Below are 20,210 nucleotides of genomic sequence, written 5' to 3' on the forward strand. Positions count from 1 at the left end.
AACCCGTGGAACAGAACTTGCCTTCAAAAGTTGTGGGAGCTTCATCCCTGGAAGCTTTCAAGAAGAGACCGGACTGCCATCTGTCAGAAATGGTGTAGGGTCTCCTGCTTGGGCAGGGGGTTGGACTAGATGACCTACAAGGTCCCTTCCAATTCTGTTTAATCTAATCTAATCTAATCAGGAACATCACCGTGATCGGTTTTTACACATCATTGCAGTGACTTTATTGTGTGCCCCGAGTTGGAAAGATTCAACACCGTCCGTAACAGTGGAATGGTTGGTAATGATGATGTAACTGGCTGAGATGGCCAAATTGCTCTCTTTGGTCATAGAAATCGTCCTATCAGCCTTTATTGTAGATTGCAAACTCTTTATGGACCTCTTGCATGAAAGAGAAATAAAATGAACTCTTGATTCAAGGTTTGGCAGACAAGACAGGACAGATTGTAAAAAGGAGAGAGGTATGTTGTAACCTTAGAGCAAGCAGTAAATCGATAGTGGCGCTTATAACTCATATAAGAGAATAACAGAGTTGGAAGGGACCTTGTAGGTCATCTAGTCCAACCCCCCGCCCAAGCAGGAGACCCCTACACCATTTCTGGCAGAGGGCAACCCAGTCTCTTCTTGAAGGCCTCCAGGAATGAAGCTCCCACAACTACTGAAAGCAAGTATATAAAGATCTGATGCTACAGATAGTCCTCGATTTAGAACAGTTCATTTAGGGACCGTTCGAAGTTACGACGGCACTGGAAAAAGGGACTTATGACCGTTTTTCACTCTAATAATAATAATAATAATAATAATAATAATAATAATAATAATAATAATAATAATAATAATAATAATAATAATAATAATAATAATAATATTTTAATTTGTATACCGCCCTTCTCCCGAAGGACTCAGCCAAAATAAAAGCAAAAAACTACACATACAATACTAAAAACAACCCTTAAAAAACTTATTCCATTGGCCTTAGATAAAATATCTCCCTATAAAATTACAAAAATTTAAAACCCATAAAATCAATTTAAAATCTTAAAAAATTCAAGCCAGTCCAGCAAGACGAAATAAATAAGTTTTAAATTCACGGCGAAAGGTCCTGATGGCCCTTGCAGTATATCCCTATGGTCACGTGATCAAAAACGCTTGGCAACTGGCATGTACTTATGACGGTTGCAAGTGTCCCAGGGTCACATGATCCCTTTTTGCGAACTTCTAACACGCAAAGTCAATGAGGAAGCCAGATTCACTTAAAAAATCGTGTGAGGATATTAAAAAACTGCAGTGGTTCACTTAACAACCGCGGGAAGAAAGGTCGTAAAATGGGACAAAACTCACTTAACGAATTTCTGGGCTGAACTGTGATCGTAAGACGAGGACTTACCTGTATACATATCTCAAGCATTATGTTCAGATTACAGGGAGTCCTCGAATTAAACCACAACTGGGACCAGAATGCGGTGGTTAAGCAAGTTATCCCGAAACTGGACATTTTAAGATAATTTTGACTATGGTCGTTAAGCGAATCTGATTTCTCCCACTGAGTTAATCACAACCCGTGTGACTATCTTAACAATTGTCGTGGTTAAATTAGAAATCAGACCCAGGAGCATATAAAGAGATTGTATAATGTGTTGCTTGAAATAGATTCGGAAAAGGATTTGGTAAAGGACTGTATGATAAAATGGGCACAGAATATTCAGGAACCAATAATGTTGGAAACATGGGAGAAAATTTGGGTTAGAAATGTTAAGTTTACACAAGCACAGAATTTAAGGGAAAATTTTTATAAGATGTTTTATAGATGGCACTTAGATCCCAAAAAATTATCATGTATGTATCCTAATATCCAAGCGAAATGTTGGAGGTGTGATTGTGATGACGCTACATATTTTCATATTTGGTGGACTTGCAAGAAAATTAAGGTCTTTTGGATAAGAATTTGGTGGATTATTCAAAATGTACTGAAGAAGAAGATAAAGTTCCTGCCACAATTTTTCCTTTTGGGAATTATAACGGATTGTACAGGGATTGAGACTAAATTGATTCTGAATTTAATAACAGCAGCAAGACTGTTGATTGGACAATACTGGAAGAAAGAAGAGATACCTACAATAGAAGAATGGATACTGAAAGTCATTAATTTGGCTGAGATGGCTAAAATCTCAGCTTTTTTAAAAGAGAATATGCAGGAAAGATATTTAATTGAATGGAAAAAATGGATTGATTATCTACAAAACAGATATCAGATTAAGAAATATCAGATTGCCTTTGAATAATTAGGAAGTATTATTTTATGTAATGGGGAGGGGGTTGGGAGACGAAAAGCTTTGGATGAGGCTAATTGGATTGGAAGGGAAAATTTTATTCTATGTTTGATTTATGTATAACAATACCTTGTGATTGACCCGGGAAGCCGGGGAGGGGAAGGGGTTTTCTGGGAGGAGGGGAAGGGGTTTTCTGGGAGGGAGGGGGGGAAAAAAGGGGCGAAAATGTCTTTGTTTTTTTAAAAACTTTTTCAATAAAAAAAAAAAACAATTGTCGTGGTTCACTTAACAACTGTGGGAAGAAAAGTTGTAAAATGGGGCAAAACTCACTTAAACTATTGTCTCGCGTAGCAACAGAAATTTTGGACTCAATCATGGTCGTAAGTCGAGGACTTCCTGTGCTTCTTTGCACTTCCTCTTTCTAATATTTCTTTTTGTTTTCTTGCACTTTTAGCTTTCTCGCTGCTTTTCTTTTTTTTTCTTGGCGCTGGTTTTTATCTTTCTTTTTAAAAAAACTAATAAAAATATATATATACCGGTATGTGTGTGTATATATATCAGTGGTGGGTTTAAAAAATTTTTACTACCTTGGTGAACGTGGCAGGGGAAGGATACTGCAAAATCCCCATTCCCTCCCGATCAGCTGGGAGGCAGAGAATAGATGGGGGCAGGGCCAGTCACAGGTGATATTTAGCGGTTCTCCAAACTAATCAAAATTTCCACTACCGGTTCTCCAGAACTGGTCAGAACCTGCTGAAACCCACCTCTGATATATAGATATATAGATATATAGGTCTTTGGTTATTTGGGTTTTTTCCCGCATAAAATTGGAAGTGTCTTGGCGATGTTTCGACGAAATCCCATTCGTCAGTGTTCACCTAGCCTGAAGATGATGAATGGGATTTCGTTGAAACGTCGCCAAGACACTTCCAATTTTACGCGGGAGAAAACCCGAATAACCAAAGACCTACATACAAACACCTGCGAAAACCTCAGAAAACATATATAGATATATAGATATATAGATATATGGTAAAGGCTCCCTTCGCACATACGTGCTAATCATTCCTGACTCTAGGGGGCGGTGCTCATCTCCGTTTCAAAGCCGAAGAGCGAGCGCTGTCCGAAGACGTCTCCGTGGTCATGTGGCCGGCATGACTCAACGCCAAAGGCGCACGGAACACTCTTCCCTTCCCACCAAAGGGGGTCCCTATTTTTTTCTACTTGCATTTTTGACGTGCTTTCGAACTGCTAGGTTGGCAGAAGCTGGGACTAGTAATGGGAGCTCATCCCGTTACACGGCAGCACTAGGGATTCGAACCGCTAAGCTGCCGACCTTTCGATCGACAAGCTCAGCGTCTTAGCCACTGAGCCACTGCATCCCTATATATATGTGTGTGTGTGTGTATGTATATAAAAAGGATGTGGTGGCTTAGACCTCTCTTGCCACAGTTGTTAAGTGAACCACCACAGGTCTTAAGTTAGTAGTAGCTTGAGGGTTAAGTGAATCTATCTTCCCCACTGACTTTGCTATGCAAAATGGGATCACGTGACCCTGGGACACTGCCACCGTCACTAATACGAGTCAGTTGCCAAACTGCGATCACACGACGATGGGGATGCCACTACGGTCGTAAGTCTGAAAAATGGTCATAAGTCACTTTTTTCTGTCCCCTTGTAACTTCGTAGATCACTAAAGGAATTGATGTATATTGAGGACATGTATGAGGTGAATTTTAAAAGGGGACACGGTAGCTCAGGGGCTAAGACGCTGAGCTTGTCGATCGAAAGGTCGGCAGTTCAGCGGTTCGAGTCCCTAGCGCTGCCGCCTAACGGGGTGAGCTCCTGTTACTTGTCCCAGCTTCTGCCAACCTAGCAGTTCGAAAGCACGTCAAAAATGCAAGTAGAAAAAACAGGGACCACCTTTGGTGGGAAGGGAACAGTGTTCTGTGCGCCTTTGGCGTTGAGTCATGCCGGCCACATGACCACGGAGACGTCTTCGGACAGCGCTGGCTCTTCGGCTTTGAAACGGAGATGAGCACCGCCCCCTAGAACAACTAGCACGTGTGTGCGAGAGGAACCTTTACCTATATATGTATATGTGTGTGTGTGTGTGTGTGTATGTATTCTTTTTTTGGATTTTGTATGTTCCACTTTTGAATAATATAAAATGGAGACGAGTAATAAAAATTACATGTCAAAACATTTATTTATTTATTTATTTATTTATTTATTTATTTATTTTGTCATAACAATATATGTATCATACAAAAAGATTATATAATATATAAACACATATATGGGTAAATATAAGGAGTTATAAGCATATATATATATATATAGGAAGAAGAAAAGAAAAACAATAGGACAGGAACGGTAGGCACGTTTGTGCGCTTATGCACGCCCCTTATGGTCCTCTTAGGAATGGGGTGAGGTCAATAGTAGAAAGTTTTTGGATAAAGCTTTTAGGATTATGGGAAGAGACCACAGAGTCAGGTAGTGCATTCCAGGCACTAACAACTCTGTTACTGAAGTCATATTTTCTGCAATCTAGATTAAAGCGGTTGACATTAAGTTTAAATCTATTGGTTGCTCTAGTATTATTGCAATTGAAGCTGAAGTAGTCTTTTTTTAAGAAGTATGCACATAGTCCATCAGGTCCAATAGATAGCGATGGTTTTAAGTTATGAAGAGCTTTTCCAACATCTTCTGTGAAATCTATATGAGTTAAGTCACCATAATCATTGCTGGTACGTTTGTGGAATGTCAGATGTGTGTTATCGGAGTTAACAAAAACTGAGCCAAAGAAAATGTTGAAGAGGTTTGCTTTGACTGTTTCGTCATTGCATTCTTTGTTGTTAGAATCTTTTAGTGGTGGGATGGATCTTGAGTCTTTAAGTTTATTGTTAACAAAATTATAAAAGGCACGATTGGAATTTGTGCGCAGAAGGTTCACTTCTTGCTTGGTGTGGTAATTTGTGCATTCAGTTTTTATTTGGTTGCATATATTTCTGTAGCGGATTTTGAAATTTGCAACATAGCCTTTTTTGTTTCTTCTCCAGAGGGATTTTTTTTTTTTGATTGAAGCTTTTTTATTGATATGGGTAGTTTGCTTTTCCTGATCATTTGACATTTAGAAAGGAATTCCACTTTGGCCCAGAGAGGCGCAGGGTTGCCCAAGGACCCTTCCCCCCACCACTGGGGTCGCCCTTCCGGTCTGCCCAGCAGCTGCTGAATGGTTTGCTACGTGACCGAAGGCAGGGACGAGGCTCAACCTGTGATTTATGACCTGTGTCCTAACCTTCTTCCAGGTCAGGGGCCTCTCCACCACCACCGCAGTACCCGAGACATCCTTGCCTGCTCATTTAAAATCCGAAGAATGAAGGGAGAGGGAAAGAGAGAAAGAAAAACAAAATGTCTCTTGCCTTTCCCCCCCCATCCAGAGAAGAAATTTATTTTTCCTCCCCAAAATATCAGCTCCAGGTGAGCAGGGATCAAATGCCCCTGTGTTAACTTTTTGCAAAAAATAAAAAAATTGCCAAAACAAACCCAAAACAACAACCCCAGAACAAAATGGAAGGCTGCAATTGGGAGATTGCATTACAGGTAGTCCTTACAATTATTGGTTTAGGGAAGGGGTCAGCAACCTGCAGCTCTGGAGCCGCATGTGGCTCTTTCACCCCTCTGCTGCGGCTCCCTGTCACTCAAAATATGCGTCACAACCACCAATATGTGACACCCGCCAGCACGGTGGGCTTTATTGAGCTTTTCAACCATGGATCAATCCAAGAAAAGTGACGTTTCTGACGAAAACAGAATGTTTAATTCAACGACACATGCTAGTTTTGTGGCCGCTCAAGAAATAAGTCAGGCACAGGAAGGGTTTTGTGGCTCCCGCCGTTTTCTTTTCTTTGGGAAATGGGTCTAAATGGCTCTTTGAATGTTTAAGGTTGCAGACCCCTGGTTTAGTGATTGTTCCAGATTACGACGGCACTGAAAAAAGTGACTTATGACCGTTTTTCAGACTTACAGCCATTATAGCGTTCCTGAGGTCACGTGATCGAAATTTAGATGCTGGGGAACTGGCATGTACTTAAGACGGTTGCAATGTCCCTATTGTCTCGCTTAGCAACAGAAATTTTGGACTCAATCATGGTCGTAAGTCGAGGACGTCCTGTGCTTCTTTGCACTTTCTCTTTCTAATTTTTCTTTTTGTTTTCTTGCACTTTTAGCTTTTCTCTGCTTTTCTTTTTTTATTTATTTATTTATTTATTTTTCACATTTATATACCGCCCTATCTCCCTAGGGACTCAGGGCGGTTCACAGGCAAGTAAAAAATACATATAAATACAGACTAAAATAACAGTTAAAAAACTTATTCCACAAAGCCGAATTGTTAAAAACAATAAATAATAAAACCCATTTAAAACCAGTAAATTTAAAATCTAATCCAGTCCCGCGCAGATGAATAAGTATGTTTTAAGCTCGCGGCGAAAGGTTCGGAGGTCCGGAAGTTGACGGAGTCCTGGGGGGAGTTCGTTCCAGAGGGTGGGAGCCCCCACAGAGAAGGCCCTTCCCCTGGGCGTCGCCAGACGGCACTGCCTAGCTGACGGCACCCTGAGGAGTCCCTCTCTGTGAGAGCACACGGGTCGGTGAGAGGTATTCGGTAGCAGTAGGCGGTCCCGTAAATAGCCCGGCCCTATGCCATGGAGCGCTTTAAAGATGGTTACCAAAACCTTGAAGCGCACCCGGAAGGCCACAGGTAGCCAGTGCAGTCTGCGCAGGATAGGTGTCACACGGGAGCCACGAGGGGCTCCCTCTATCACCCGCGCAGCCGGTTTTCTTGGCTATAAGTCGTTTAACTGTTTTTTGTTTTTTTTTAATTGAAAAAGTTTTAAAAAACAAAAACATTTCCCCCCCTTTTTTCCCCTCCTCCCAAAACCCCTTCCCCCGGCTTCCCGGGTCAATCACAAGGTATTGTTATACATAAACCAAACATAGAGTAAAATTTTCCCTTCTAATCCAATTAACCTCATCCAAATCTTTTCATCTCCCAACCCCCTCCCCATTACATAAAAGAAAACTTCCTAATTATTCAAAGGCAATCTGATATTTCTTAATCTGATATCTGTTTTGTAGATAATCAATCCATTTTTTCCATTCAATTAAATATCTTTCCTGCGTATTGTCTTTTAAAAAAGCTGAGATTTTAGCCATCTCAGCCAAATTAATGACTTTCAATATCCATTTTTCTATTGTAGGTACCTCTTCTTTCTTCCAGTAGTGTCCAATCAACAGTCTTGCTGCTGTTATTAAATTCAGAATCAATTTAGTCTCAATCCCTGTACAATCCGTTATAATTCCCAAAAGGAACAATTGCGGCAGGAACTTTATCTTCTTCTTCAGTACATTTTGAATAATCCACCAAATTCTTATCCAAAAGGCCTTAATTTTCTTGCAAGTCCACCAAATATGAAAATATGTAGCGTCATCACAATCACACCTCCAACATTAAAAGTCGTTTAACTGTTGTCTTGCTTAGCAAAGGAAATTTCGAGCTGAATTATAGCCGTAAGCCGAGGACCACCTGTACCTGCAGGAGACAAGCCACAACTAGATAACAGAAATCTGGAGGGCCCTTAGACTCTAACTCCATCTCATGGTGGATGAGAGATTTGCAATCTGTAATTTCAAAGGAGGCTGCGTGGTTGATGAAGAAAATCTAGCGGTATTTATTGACTTCACGCAGTTACTCAATTCTGGTTTTTTTGAAGACTCGGGGATAAAAACAACAACCTCGCAACATTTCCTGAAAAAAACAGGTTGCTATCAAGAACAGCATTTCTCAGCCATGGCAATTCGAAGACTGGTGGACTTCAACTCCCAGAATTCCCAGCTAGCACACGTGCACTTCACTTCCCGGAATTCGTGCTTCAAGTTTGTTGAGAACCTGTCTTATGACTGGGTTCACACATCATCTTCTCTTAACGACGCCAGAATCGCTTGCGGGGTGGAATCTAAGCAACTGAATGGAGCTAGTTGAGTGTTTACTGGCCGGATGCCCTTCCTGGTCGCCAACGCAGAGTTTTGTTCAGCAGAAATATTCCCATTGCGCCCAGAGAGAGAAATATCTGACTCTACCTGGGATCGAACTCACAGCCTACTGATTGTGAGGCGAGAGCTCCACCTCTAGGCCACCGCACCACTCCTATGGCTGAATTCACACTTGCCAACATATAACGTATGACCTCAGCCTAGTCCTCTTTCTTTCTTTCTTTCTTTTTTTTTCATAAAAAAGTTTTATTTTTACAATCATATCAAACAGCTCATCCAATGTACAGTTATATACAATTAGTCGGGCTTGCCCAGTCACCACTCCCCTTTTTAACACTCTTCCCTCTTCTACCTTCTTTTACTTTCCAAACCTTCCTCTCCTTCTCTTATCTACATCCTCTCCTCCCTCCACCCTACACCTTCCTTCTCCCTCTTCTACCCCTCTTCCTTCCTCTTCTCCTCTTTCCTACCTCCTACTCTCTCCTTTTTTCTCCCTCCCCACCGTTCTAAAATGGTAACTGGGCAGACCCAACCCTACATTAATTATATTTATACATCTTCAATAATCCCTGTACATTAACCATCACTCCATCTCTACCCTCAACCCCCAATTCCCTCCCCTTACCCCCACCCTCCACCCCGACTTCCCAGAACAAAATGCAGGGTATCAAAACTAATAATCATAATCCAAAATAATTCCTAAATTATAATCTCTAGTCACTCCACACATAATCACACTCTCAATTCCCCTCTCCTTCAGAAATAAATCTAATACAAAATATTTCCTAAATTTACTCATATACTATTCAATATTTTTTTATCTGATACTTATTTTGAATATAATCAATCCACATTTTCCATTCTAAAATATATTTTTCTTGTGTATAGTCTTTCAAGTAAGCAGAAATTTTTGCCATTTCTGCCAAATTTGATACTTTGGGTGTCCATTCTTCAGCCTAGTCCTCTTTCTTAGACACCCACATCGGCACGTGTGTTCGGTCACTGCATTAAACCACAATTATTTTATTCGGTTTTAGCATCACCTGAGGTGAGCAAGTGAGTGGCTTATGGCTTAGTGCACAGGTGAATAAACCAATTGTGGTTTGGTGGTTCAAATAATCATGGCTTAACGGTAAAACTAATAACACATGCTAACACAAACATTGTCTGACTTCACACCTGGCCCTAAACAAGTATTTCTCAATCATGGGAACTTGAAGATGGGTGGAATTTCCACCTTCCATCAGGTAGGGGAATTCTGGGAGTTGAAGTCCACTCATCTTCAACTTGGCAAGGTTCAGAAACACTGTCTAGGGAATTCTGGGTGTTAAAGTTTGGTCCATTTTCAACTTAGAATAGAATAGAATAGAATTTTTTATTGGCCAAGTGTGATTGGACCCACAAGGAATTTGTCTTGGTGCATATGCTCTCAGTGTACATAAAAGAAAAGATACCTTCATCAAGGTACAACATTTACAACACAATTGATGGTCAATATATCAATATAAATCATAAGGATTGCCAGCAACAAAGTTACAGTCATACAGTCATAAGTGGAAAGAGATTGGTGATGGGAACGATGAGAAGATTAATAGTAGTGCAGATTCAGTAAATAGTTTGACAGTGTTGAGGAATTATTTGTTTAGCAGAGTGATGGCCTTCGGGAAAAAACTGTTCTTGTGTCTAGTTGTTCTGGTGTTCAATGTGCTATAGCGTCGTTTTGAGGGTAGGAGTTGAAACAGTTTATGTCCAGGATGTGAGGGATCTGTAAATATTTTCACAGCCCTCTTCTTGATTCGTGCAGTATACAGGTCCTCAATGGAAGGCAAGTTGGTAGCAATTATTTTTTCTGCAGTTCTAATGATCCTCTGAAGTTTGTGTTTTTCTTGTTGGGTTGCAGAACCGAACCAGACAGTTATTTATAAGGTTGAGGGACAGTGGTTGGCTGGAAAATTCTGGGAGTTGAAGTCCTCATAGAATAGAATAGAATTCTTTATTCGCCAAGTATGATTGGACACACAAGGAATTTGTCTGAGGTGTATATGCTCTCGGTGTACATAAGGAGAATAAAATACATTCATCAAGAATAAAAAGATACAACATTTAGTGATAGTCAAGGTTGCTAATAAACTATCAAATTGTACTAGGAAACAAGCAAAAACAATATAAATTGAAAGATACAAGGAAGATGGTTATAGTAATAAGAGGAAAGAGATAGATACTAGTAAGGAAGAGAAGAATAATAGTAATACAATCTTAGTAAATTATTTGACAGTGTTGAGGGAATGATTTGTTTAGCAGAGTGATGGCGTTCGGGAAGAAACTGTCCTTGTGTCTAGTTGTTCTGGTGTGCAGTGCTCTATTGCGTCGTTTTGAGGGTAGGAGTTGAAACAGTTTATGTCCAGGATGTGAGGGGTCTGTAGATATTTTCCCAGCCCTCTTTTCGACTCGTGCAGTATACAGATCCTCAATGGAAGGCAGGTTGGTAGCGACTAAGATTGGGAAAAAATGACTAATTCTGGGAGTTGAAGTCCTCATTGCATGAAGCGATTAAGGCTGAGAAACACTGGCCAGGCTGGGGAATTCTGGGACTTGAAGTCCACCCATCTTCCACTTGCTAAGGTGGAGGAGCATTCCTGCCTGGCTTCAGCCCCAGGAGAGAAACAGGAAGAGGCAGGAAGGATCGAGCAGAATCCGCTCGGCTGCTGTGTTGCAATCAACCCATTGGTAGAGTTCTGGATTCCAGCCAGAGTGGAAGATAGGAGGGGTGGTGCCCAGCCTCCCAGCGGCTTTATCGGAGCCAGAGTGTCATGGGACTGGGAGAAACAGCCCTCCTGCACGTAGCCCTTGGAGAGCACAGGGTGAGAACCCTCCTAGGGCCAGGAAGCAGGTGTGGAGCAGGTCCACAACCCAGGGGCCCCTTCCCCTAAAGCCAGGAATCAAACAGAGACCAAGCACACCAGTACACCCTCACCCACCTCACCCCCCACCCCAGTTGCACAGGAAAAGCAAGATTTATGGCTAGCAGCCTTTCACAACCACCAGCCAGCCGTTCTCGCGCAGTCTAATCGACAGCTTTTTCTTCCAGTCTCTTTCAATCAATCAGAATAGAGCTGGAAGGGACCCATGGAGGACTTCCAGTCCAGCCCCCTGCTAAAGCAGAAAACCCCATAGCTTCCTGGGTAAATGTCTGTCCAGTCTCTTCTTAAAAGCCTCCAGTGATGGAGCACGCACAACTTTTGCAAGCAGGCTGTTCCACTAGTTGGTTGGTTGGTTGGTTGTTCTGTTAGGAACCTTCTCCTGAATTCCAGGTTGCTTCTCTCCTTGATTAGTTTCCATCCATTGTTTCTTGTCTTGCTTTCTGATGGTTTGGAAAACAAGTTGACCCTTTCCTTACATAACCTCCTGTGCTTCGTGCCAAGCCTTTCATTAAAAAAACACACTGGTGTACACAGTCACCTTGAATCCTATGGCTGGAAGGGACCTCGGAGGTCTTCTAGTCCAACCCCCTACTCCAGGCAGGAGCCTTATACCGGGGGTCTCCAACCTTGGCAACTGTAAGACTTGTACTTACACTCCAAAGCATCAGAAGACAAACAAGGGATGGAAACTAATCAAGGAGAGAAGCAACCTAGAACTAAGGAGGAATTTCCTAACCGTGAGAAGAATTAACCAGTGGAACAACTTGCCACCAGAAACATTGGGTGCTCCATCATTGGAGGTTTTTACGAAGAGATTGGGCGTCTGTTTGTCTGGAATGATATAAGGCCTCTCCTGCTTGAGCAAGAGGTTAGAACAGAGCAGAACAACAAAGTTGGAAGGGACTTTTGAGGTCTTCTAGTCCAGGGGTCTCCAACCTTGGTCCCTTTAAGACTTGTGGACTTCAACTCCCAGAGTTCCTCTTGGTGGCAGCCCCTCAAATATTGGAAGACTGCTATCATGTCACCCCCTAGTTCTTCTTTTCTCTGGACTGTGGCCAAACCCAAATCTTCCAACCATATCTCCAGGCCTTCAATCATCATAGTTCAGTGACGGCTAACCTTTTTGCTGTCGTGTGCCAAGAGCGGGGGGAGTGCAGGAGAGTCGTGGGCGCGCATGCCCACACCCATAATTCAATGTGCCCCGCCCCCGCGCCTGCATGCACAATGCCCTCACACGCTCCCACCCACCCCCGCTTTTGGCATGCGATGGCACGGCGGACCCAGTCGGCCTGTTTTTCACCCTTCCCATGTTCCAAAGCCTTTCTTGGAGTCTGGGGAGGGCAAAAAAGGCCTTCCCCACCCACCACCCCCTGGAGGACAGAAAAAGCCTGTTTTCCGACTTCCGGTGAGTCCAGAAGGCCCGGAAATCAGCTGGCCACCTGTAGCACACGTGCCATAGGTTCACCATCATTGTCCTAGTTGCTCTTCTCTGCACTTTTTCCACAGTCTCAACATCTCTTTTGTAACGTGGTGACCAAAACCGGAAGCAGTATTTCAGGTGTGGCCTAAGCTTTATAAAGCAGTGCTAATAAATTTAGGAAATATTTTGTATTAGATATATTTCTGAAGGAGAGGAGAATTGAGAGTGTGACTAAGTGTGGAGTGACTAGAGATTATAATTAAGGAATTATTTTAGATTATGATTGTTAGTTTTGATACCCTGCATTTTGTTCTGGGAAGTCGGGGTGGGGGGTAAGGGGGAGGGGAATTGGGGGGTTGAGGCTAGAGATGGAGTGATGGTTAATGTACAGGGATTATTGAAGATGTATAAATATAATTAATGTGGGGTCGGGTCTGCCTAGCTATCATTTTAGAACGGTGGGGAGGGAGAAAGGAGGAGAGAGTAGGAGGTAGGAAAGAAGAGAAGAGGAAGGAAGAGGGGTAGAAGAGGGAGAAGGAAGGTGTAGGGTGGAGGGAGGAGAGGATGTAGATAAGAGAAGGAGAGGAAGGTCTGGAAAGTAGAAGAAGGTAGAAGAGGGAAGAGTGTTAAAAAGGAGGGTGGTGACTGGGCAAGCCCGACTAATTGTATATAACTGTACATTGGATGAGTTGTTTGACATGATTGTAAAAAGAAAACTTTTTTATGAAAAAAAAAATGAAATAGCTGAGATATTAATATATTTTGTACATAATCAAGCATCTATTTTTCACAAAACGATTCAAAAGATTGAAGGTGAGCACATTTCAGCTACAGAATTAATCTTATTTTGAATGACTTTTTCCTTCAATATAAAATTCGATTTGAAGAACAATTTCTTGTTTTAGTTATAAAAAGAAAATTGTCATACTTAGAGGAATCAAATCTGGGCATAACGGAAAAGTTTATCAAAGAAGTGCAGAATTTTTACCAAACATGTTTTCAATATACCGTATATACTCGAATATAAGCCGATCCGAGTATAAGCCGAGGTCCCCAATTTTACCCCAAAAACTGGGGTAAACTGGGGACTCGATAGCGAGGGTGGAAATGAGGCACCTACCGGTTGAAACCCTCCTCCTCAGCTGAGAAGGCTGGCTCCCCGCCCGCCCTCTCACTGCACCGGCAGGGCTTCCAGCAGGGTAAAATGTGAAAAAGAAGAAAAAACTCGAGTATAAGCCGTATATACTGAGTATAAGCCGAGGCTTAAAAAAACAAAACTCGAGTATAAGCCGTATAGACCCGAGTATAAGCCGAGGGGACGTTTTTCAGCACAAAAAATGTGCTGAAAAACTCGGCTTATACTCGAGTATATACGGTATCAAAGAATGGTCTGAAACAATCATCACAGTTTTTAATGGTGTTTTTTGATGTCATCACAAGTATATTGGACAGATATTGAATCTTGTGTTGAGTTTTTATCTAAAGAAATGCCAGACATTAAAATAGATGACAATTGTCTCTTTGAAGAAATTAGAAGACTGAATATATTTTTAAATTCTGAAAAATTAATACAATGGGAAAATAAACACATTGAAATTGATAAAAAATGGGTGGAAATATTCAGCCATTTCAAAAATGAACATATTCCATGTGAAAATTCATTTATTCTTCAATTTACATTGTGCTGCTCTGAAACTAATGCAGCAGTTGAAAGGATTTTTTTCAATTGCTAATGATTTTTGGAAAAGTGAGAAATCGAGAATCAATCAAGGTTGATACTCTAGCTGCAGCACTTGCCGTAAAATTCAATATGAAGGATATTTCTTGTTCAGATATTTCCAATATGTTGTTAGAAGATGATACATTGACAAAAAATATTCATTCAGTGGAAAAGTACTCATTTAAATAATAATTAATAGGCATGTATTGTTACATTATTGTAAGAAATGTTTTTTTTATTATGCATTTATCATACAGTGTATTCTGTATTGTTGCAATGAATAAAATGTTTCTTTTAGTTACGAAAAAAAATAAAAAATAAAAAATAAAAATAAAGCAGTGCTAACACTGATTTTGATTCTGTACCTCCGTTTATGCAACCGATGATTTAAGAGGCTAGGACTTCAACCCCCAGAATCCCCCAGCTTACAGGATTTAAGATGAACAGACATCAATTCCCAGAATTCTCCAGCCAGCATGCTTGAAGAGGCCAGGACTTCAACCCCCAGAATTCCTCAGTCAGCATGTTTTTAAGATGGGTGGACTTCAACCAGTTAAAAATTTGTGCTTTGCATAGGATTTCCACTCATTCTCTTTCCATATACTTTCGTAAAATAAGACTTTAAAACAGTGTTTTTGATTGGGAGCCTGCGGATTGGGGAATTCTGGGAGTTGAAGTCAGACACATCTTTATGGTTACGAAGTTTGGGGGGGTGGAAACTGCAGGAGGTTGTTACCAATAGCAGCAATGATCACATCCAGCTGAAAAACCCTGAAGAAAATGCTGCCATCTAGTGCCATCTTCAGGTTTTGCAACCTGGCCAAGACACTTCCAGATTCTATCTTGGCATCATGTTGTGTGAACCAGCCATTGCGGTTTGCAGGTGGTTTATGACTGAAGGGCAACATTGGATGAGGAATAATGGCCATCCCACCTCACATTTTGCACAGAGCCTAGTTATTATTAAATTTATCTTGCCATCTCTGTTTTCCCCACATTATTGCTTTATAAAGAGTGCAAAGGCCATGTTAGGTCTTCTCATTGAAGGTTTTAAGCAGCGGCAGCTGCAAAAGGAGAAGGAAACAACAAGTCCTCAAATTACAGCCATTCTTTAGGTGACCATTCAAAGTTATGACGGCACTGAAAAAATTGATTTATGACCATTTTCCACCAGTGAGTACAACAGCTTTCCTCCAGAAGTTGTGGGTGCCATCACTGGAATCTTTTAAGAAGAGATTGGACAACTATTTGTGTGAAATTTCGTTTCCTGCCCTAACAGGGGGTTGGACTAGAACAGGGGTCTCCAACCTTGGTCCCTTTAAGACTTGTGGACTTCAACTCCCAGAGTTCCTCAGCCAGCTTTGCTCTGGGAGTTGAAGTTCACAAGTCTTAAAGGGACCAAGGTTGGAGACCCCTGGACTAGAAGACCTCAAAAGTCCCTTCCAACTTTGTTGTTCTGTTCTAACCTCTTGCTCAAGCAGGAGAGGCCTTATACCATTCCAGACAAACAGACGCCCAATCTCTTCGTAAAGACCTCCAATGATGGAGCACCCACAGTTTCTGGTGGCAAGTCTTTCCACTGGTTAATTCTTCTCACGGTTAGGAAATTCCTCCTTAGTTCTAGGTTGCTTCTCTCCTTCATTAGTTTCCATCCCTTGTTTGTCTTCTGGTGCTTTGGAGTATAAGTACAAGTCTTACAGGTGCCAAGGTTGGAGACCCCTGGTATAAGGCTCCTGCCTTGAGTAGGGGGTTGGACTAGAAGACCTCCGAGTTCCCTTCCAGCCATAGGATTATTTTATTATTATTATTATTTATTATATTTGTATTTGGATTCAAGGTGACTTGTGTACACCAGTGTGTTTTTTTAATGAAAGGCTTGGCACGAAGCACAGGAAGTTATGTAACCTATCGACAAAACTTTTTAACTGATAAAAACTGGGAGTCAGAGAGCAGAGAATTACGTTCCACGAAACTCTTGATTAGATCTCCTACTCCTCCTCTGCTCCATTGAACAGAATACCAGAAAGCTTGGGATGATAACAACCAGATAACACCTGGACACGATGCCTTCTTATGCAATTGCGACAGAAAAACCCAACATCAGCAAGACTTGGAGAAGAGAAGGAGAAACACAGAAGCGAGAGAAAGTCCAGCCAGCGTTTAAAAACTCTGATGGACAGCCATAAATAGTTAGAACTTGAGATAATAATAACGATAAAGACTAGTAGTAATTAGAGAATAATTTACTCGGGGAAGAATATTCCAGGGGTCATAAATCTCCTGTTTAAGCACATTCGATCAGATAATGGATGGCTTTACTTTGAAGGGCACACAGGCAGTCCTTGGGTTATGACCATAAGTATATGACGTAAAGGCAATCCTGGATTCATTTAGTGACCGTGCGAAGTTACAACGGCACTAAAGAAAGTGACCTAGGATCCTTTTTTCGCACTTGCGACCGCTGCAGCATCCCCACGGCCGCGTGATCAAAATTGGGACGCTCGGCAACTGACTCACACTTATGACGGTGGCAGCGTCCCGGGATCCCCTTTTGCGACCTTCTGACAAGCAAAGGCCGTGGGGGAACCACTTAACAACCGGGTGACTGATTTAACAACGGCAGTGATTCACTTAACAACCGGGGTAAAAGGTTATAAAATGGGACAAAAGTCATTTAACAACGGCCCCGCTTAGCAACGGAAATTTTGTGCTCCGTGTTGGTTGTAAGTTGAGGACTACCTGTACGTGTTTATGTGTTTTATGTAATTGATAGATTGATTTCCTATTTCTGAACCATCCATTTCCTTCATAAGAGGGACGATGTACAATATATATATATATATAATACAATGAATGAATGGAGCTGGAAGGGACCTTGGAGGTCTTCTAGCCCAACCCCTGCTCAAGCAGGAGAACCTATAACATTTCAGAAAGGTGGCTATACCAGTCTCTTCTTCAAAACTTCCAATGATGAAGCACCCAAAACTTCTGGTGGCAAGCTGTTCCACTGGTTAAATGTCCTCTTTGTTAGGAAGTTTTTCCTCAATTCCGGGTTGCTTCTCTCTTTGATGAGTTTCCATCCATTGTTTCTTTTCCTGCCTCCTGGTGCTTTAGAAAATAAGTTGACCCCACTCCTCTTTGTGGCAGCCCCTCAAATACTGGAATACAGCTATCATGTCACCCCTAATTTTTCTTTTCTTTTCAAACCCAATTCCTGCAGCCGTTCTTCCTCCAGGCCTTTGATATATACAGCAAGAACTATCTGTATTGTATCGCATGACCCCAGACAACCGTCCACTAGTCCAGTTTGCTGGCTGGGGATTTCTGGGAGTTGAAGTCCACTTAAAGTTGCCAAGGTTGGAGACCTCTGCAGTAGTGGGTTTCAATTTAGTTTGCTACCGGTTTGCTCATGCGCTTGCATGACGCTTCTGCACATGTGCAGAAGTGTCCAGGTGAGTGGGTGGAGCCTCTTGCCGCCGCCACCGGTTCGCCACCCATCACTGCAACAATCGTAAATAATCGTCGGTTGCCAAGCTCCCAAATTCTGATCACATGACTGTGGGAACACTGCGATGGTTGTTAAGTACAAAGACAATTGCAAATCCCAGTTCTGTCGTAACTTTGAATGGCTGCTAAACAAAACGGCCACAAATGGAAAACTATAACTGGTTAATTTTATTGTATTAAAACTTAGGAGAAGAGTTCATTTACAACCCGGTTAAGTAGCCGGTCCAGACACAATCATTTCCACCAACCTTTTCGGGTGGATTTCCTTTTAAATTCTTTTTTAAATGTGTTGTCTCAATTGTAAAACTGCTGACGGGTGGCACTTTTAAAAATAACAGCCAAAATTCTCTGGAAACCTGGGGTTTTTTTGTGTGTGCATAAGCAGTATCACTACCCATTCTTCTCAAGTTCCCGTTTTGGGCGAGACGCTTGCTTTGCAGAAACCTTTAAATTTCTAGGTTCTACCATATCGCAAGATCTAAAATGGACAACTAACATCAAAAACATCATCAAAAAAGGACAACAAAGAATGTTCTTTCTGCGCCAACTCAGTAAGCTCAAACTGCCCAAGGAGCTGCTGATTCAGTTCTACAGAGGAATTACTGAGTCTGTCATTTGCACCTCTATAACTGTCTGGTTCGGTTCTGCAACCCAACAAGACAGACACAGACTTCAGAGGATAATTAGAATTGCAGAAAAAATAATTGCTACCAACTTGCCTTCCATTGAGGACCTGTATACTGCACGAATCAAGAAGAGGGCCGTGAAAATATTTGCAGATCACTCGCATCCTGGACATAAACTGTTTCAACTCCTACCCTCAAAACGACACTATAGAGCACTGCACACCAGAACAACTAGACACAAGGACAGTTTTTTCCCGAAGGCCATCACTCTGCTAAACAAATAATTCCCTCAACACTGTCAGACTATTTACTGAATCTGCACTACTATTAATCGTTTCATAGTTCCCATCACCAATCTCTTTCCACTTATGACTGTATGACTATAACTTTGTTGCTGGCAATCCTTATGATTTATATTGATATATTGACCATCAATTGTGTTGTAAATGTTGTAACTTGATGAATGTATCTTTTCCTTTATGTACACTGAGAGCATATGCACCAAGACAAATTCCTTGTGTGTCCAATCACACTTGGCCAATAAAGAATTCTTTCTTTCTTTCTTTCTTTCTTTCTTTCTTTCTTTCTTTCTTTCTTTCTTTCTTTCTTTCTTTCTTTCTTGCTAGCTAATTAATGTGCTTTATGAATAGTTTGGCTAGTTTATGGACTGATGGGAGACCTGAACAAGCTATGAAGCGTGTTTGCTTTGAGAACAGGTCAATGATGGTTCAAATGACTGTGTTTCCCCTGCTGTCAGGGAGCTCCACGATAGAGTCCATGGCAATCTCTTCCCATGGAGTAATCTTGGGGGGTTTCCTGGTCTCTCTTTTTTTATAGTTTTTATATCGCAAACACACATGCACAGTGCGCACCACACACCAAATGCGATGTGCGTGCACAGTGCATGCCAAAAGGAGGCATGGGATAAGTAGAACAGTGCGCACGTGGGGGTGATCAGCTGTGGCACGCAATGTTTTTTTTTACTTTTAAAATCATTTTTGTGGGTTTGCTTTCACAAACCCCAAGAAACTTTGGAGTTATCAGTCACATTGTCCAATAGAGGTGCTGTCCGGTTGCTAGATAACTTCTTTCCTCCTCTCTCCAGCCACTTGTTGGAATGTCCTTGGTTCCCGCAGGAAACTATTTTATTTTAACTACAAAACCCCAGCTATCTCTATTCCCCCCTCCCTATCCCCTCCAGCTGGACAGCTGACAGGGGTCTTTTGAATGACACTCAAGTGTCCTCCAGATGTATTTTTCAGGCGGCCTGGTCTGCCTGAGGCTCTAGTGGGACAGATCTTCCTTTTGAGCCCCAGGAGAAGGACTCGGTTTCTAAGTAGGTCTGGTGGCTCTTCTGCTGCTAGGGGGCCATGAACTCTCCATTCTCTGGTGTTTGCTGAAAATGATTAACAGGCTCTATGGCTCTTTTTCACAGGTCAGACCAAGAACTTCTACAGGCTGCCTCTCTGGGCCCTGCTGTGCCTTAGCAAAGTAGGAAGTCTTCTCCTTCTTGGCTGTTTGGGACTCATTCTGGTGATGAAAACCAAGAAAGGTACCCTCCTAAGGATGATTTCTAAGAAGATCGACTCTTCAGTTCTCTTTTCCAGCTATTGATGGATAATGGGTTATCCAGAGGAACTGGGTGGAATTGTCTTTGCACTAAAAAAAGAATAGCGAATAGACACTTCAGAG

Source organism: Ahaetulla prasina, chromosome 17 (assembly GCF_028640845.1).
Source record: "Ahaetulla prasina isolate Xishuangbanna chromosome 17, ASM2864084v1, whole genome shotgun sequence".
Lineage (NCBI taxonomy): Eukaryota > Metazoa > Chordata > Lepidosauria > Squamata > Colubridae > Ahaetulla > Ahaetulla prasina.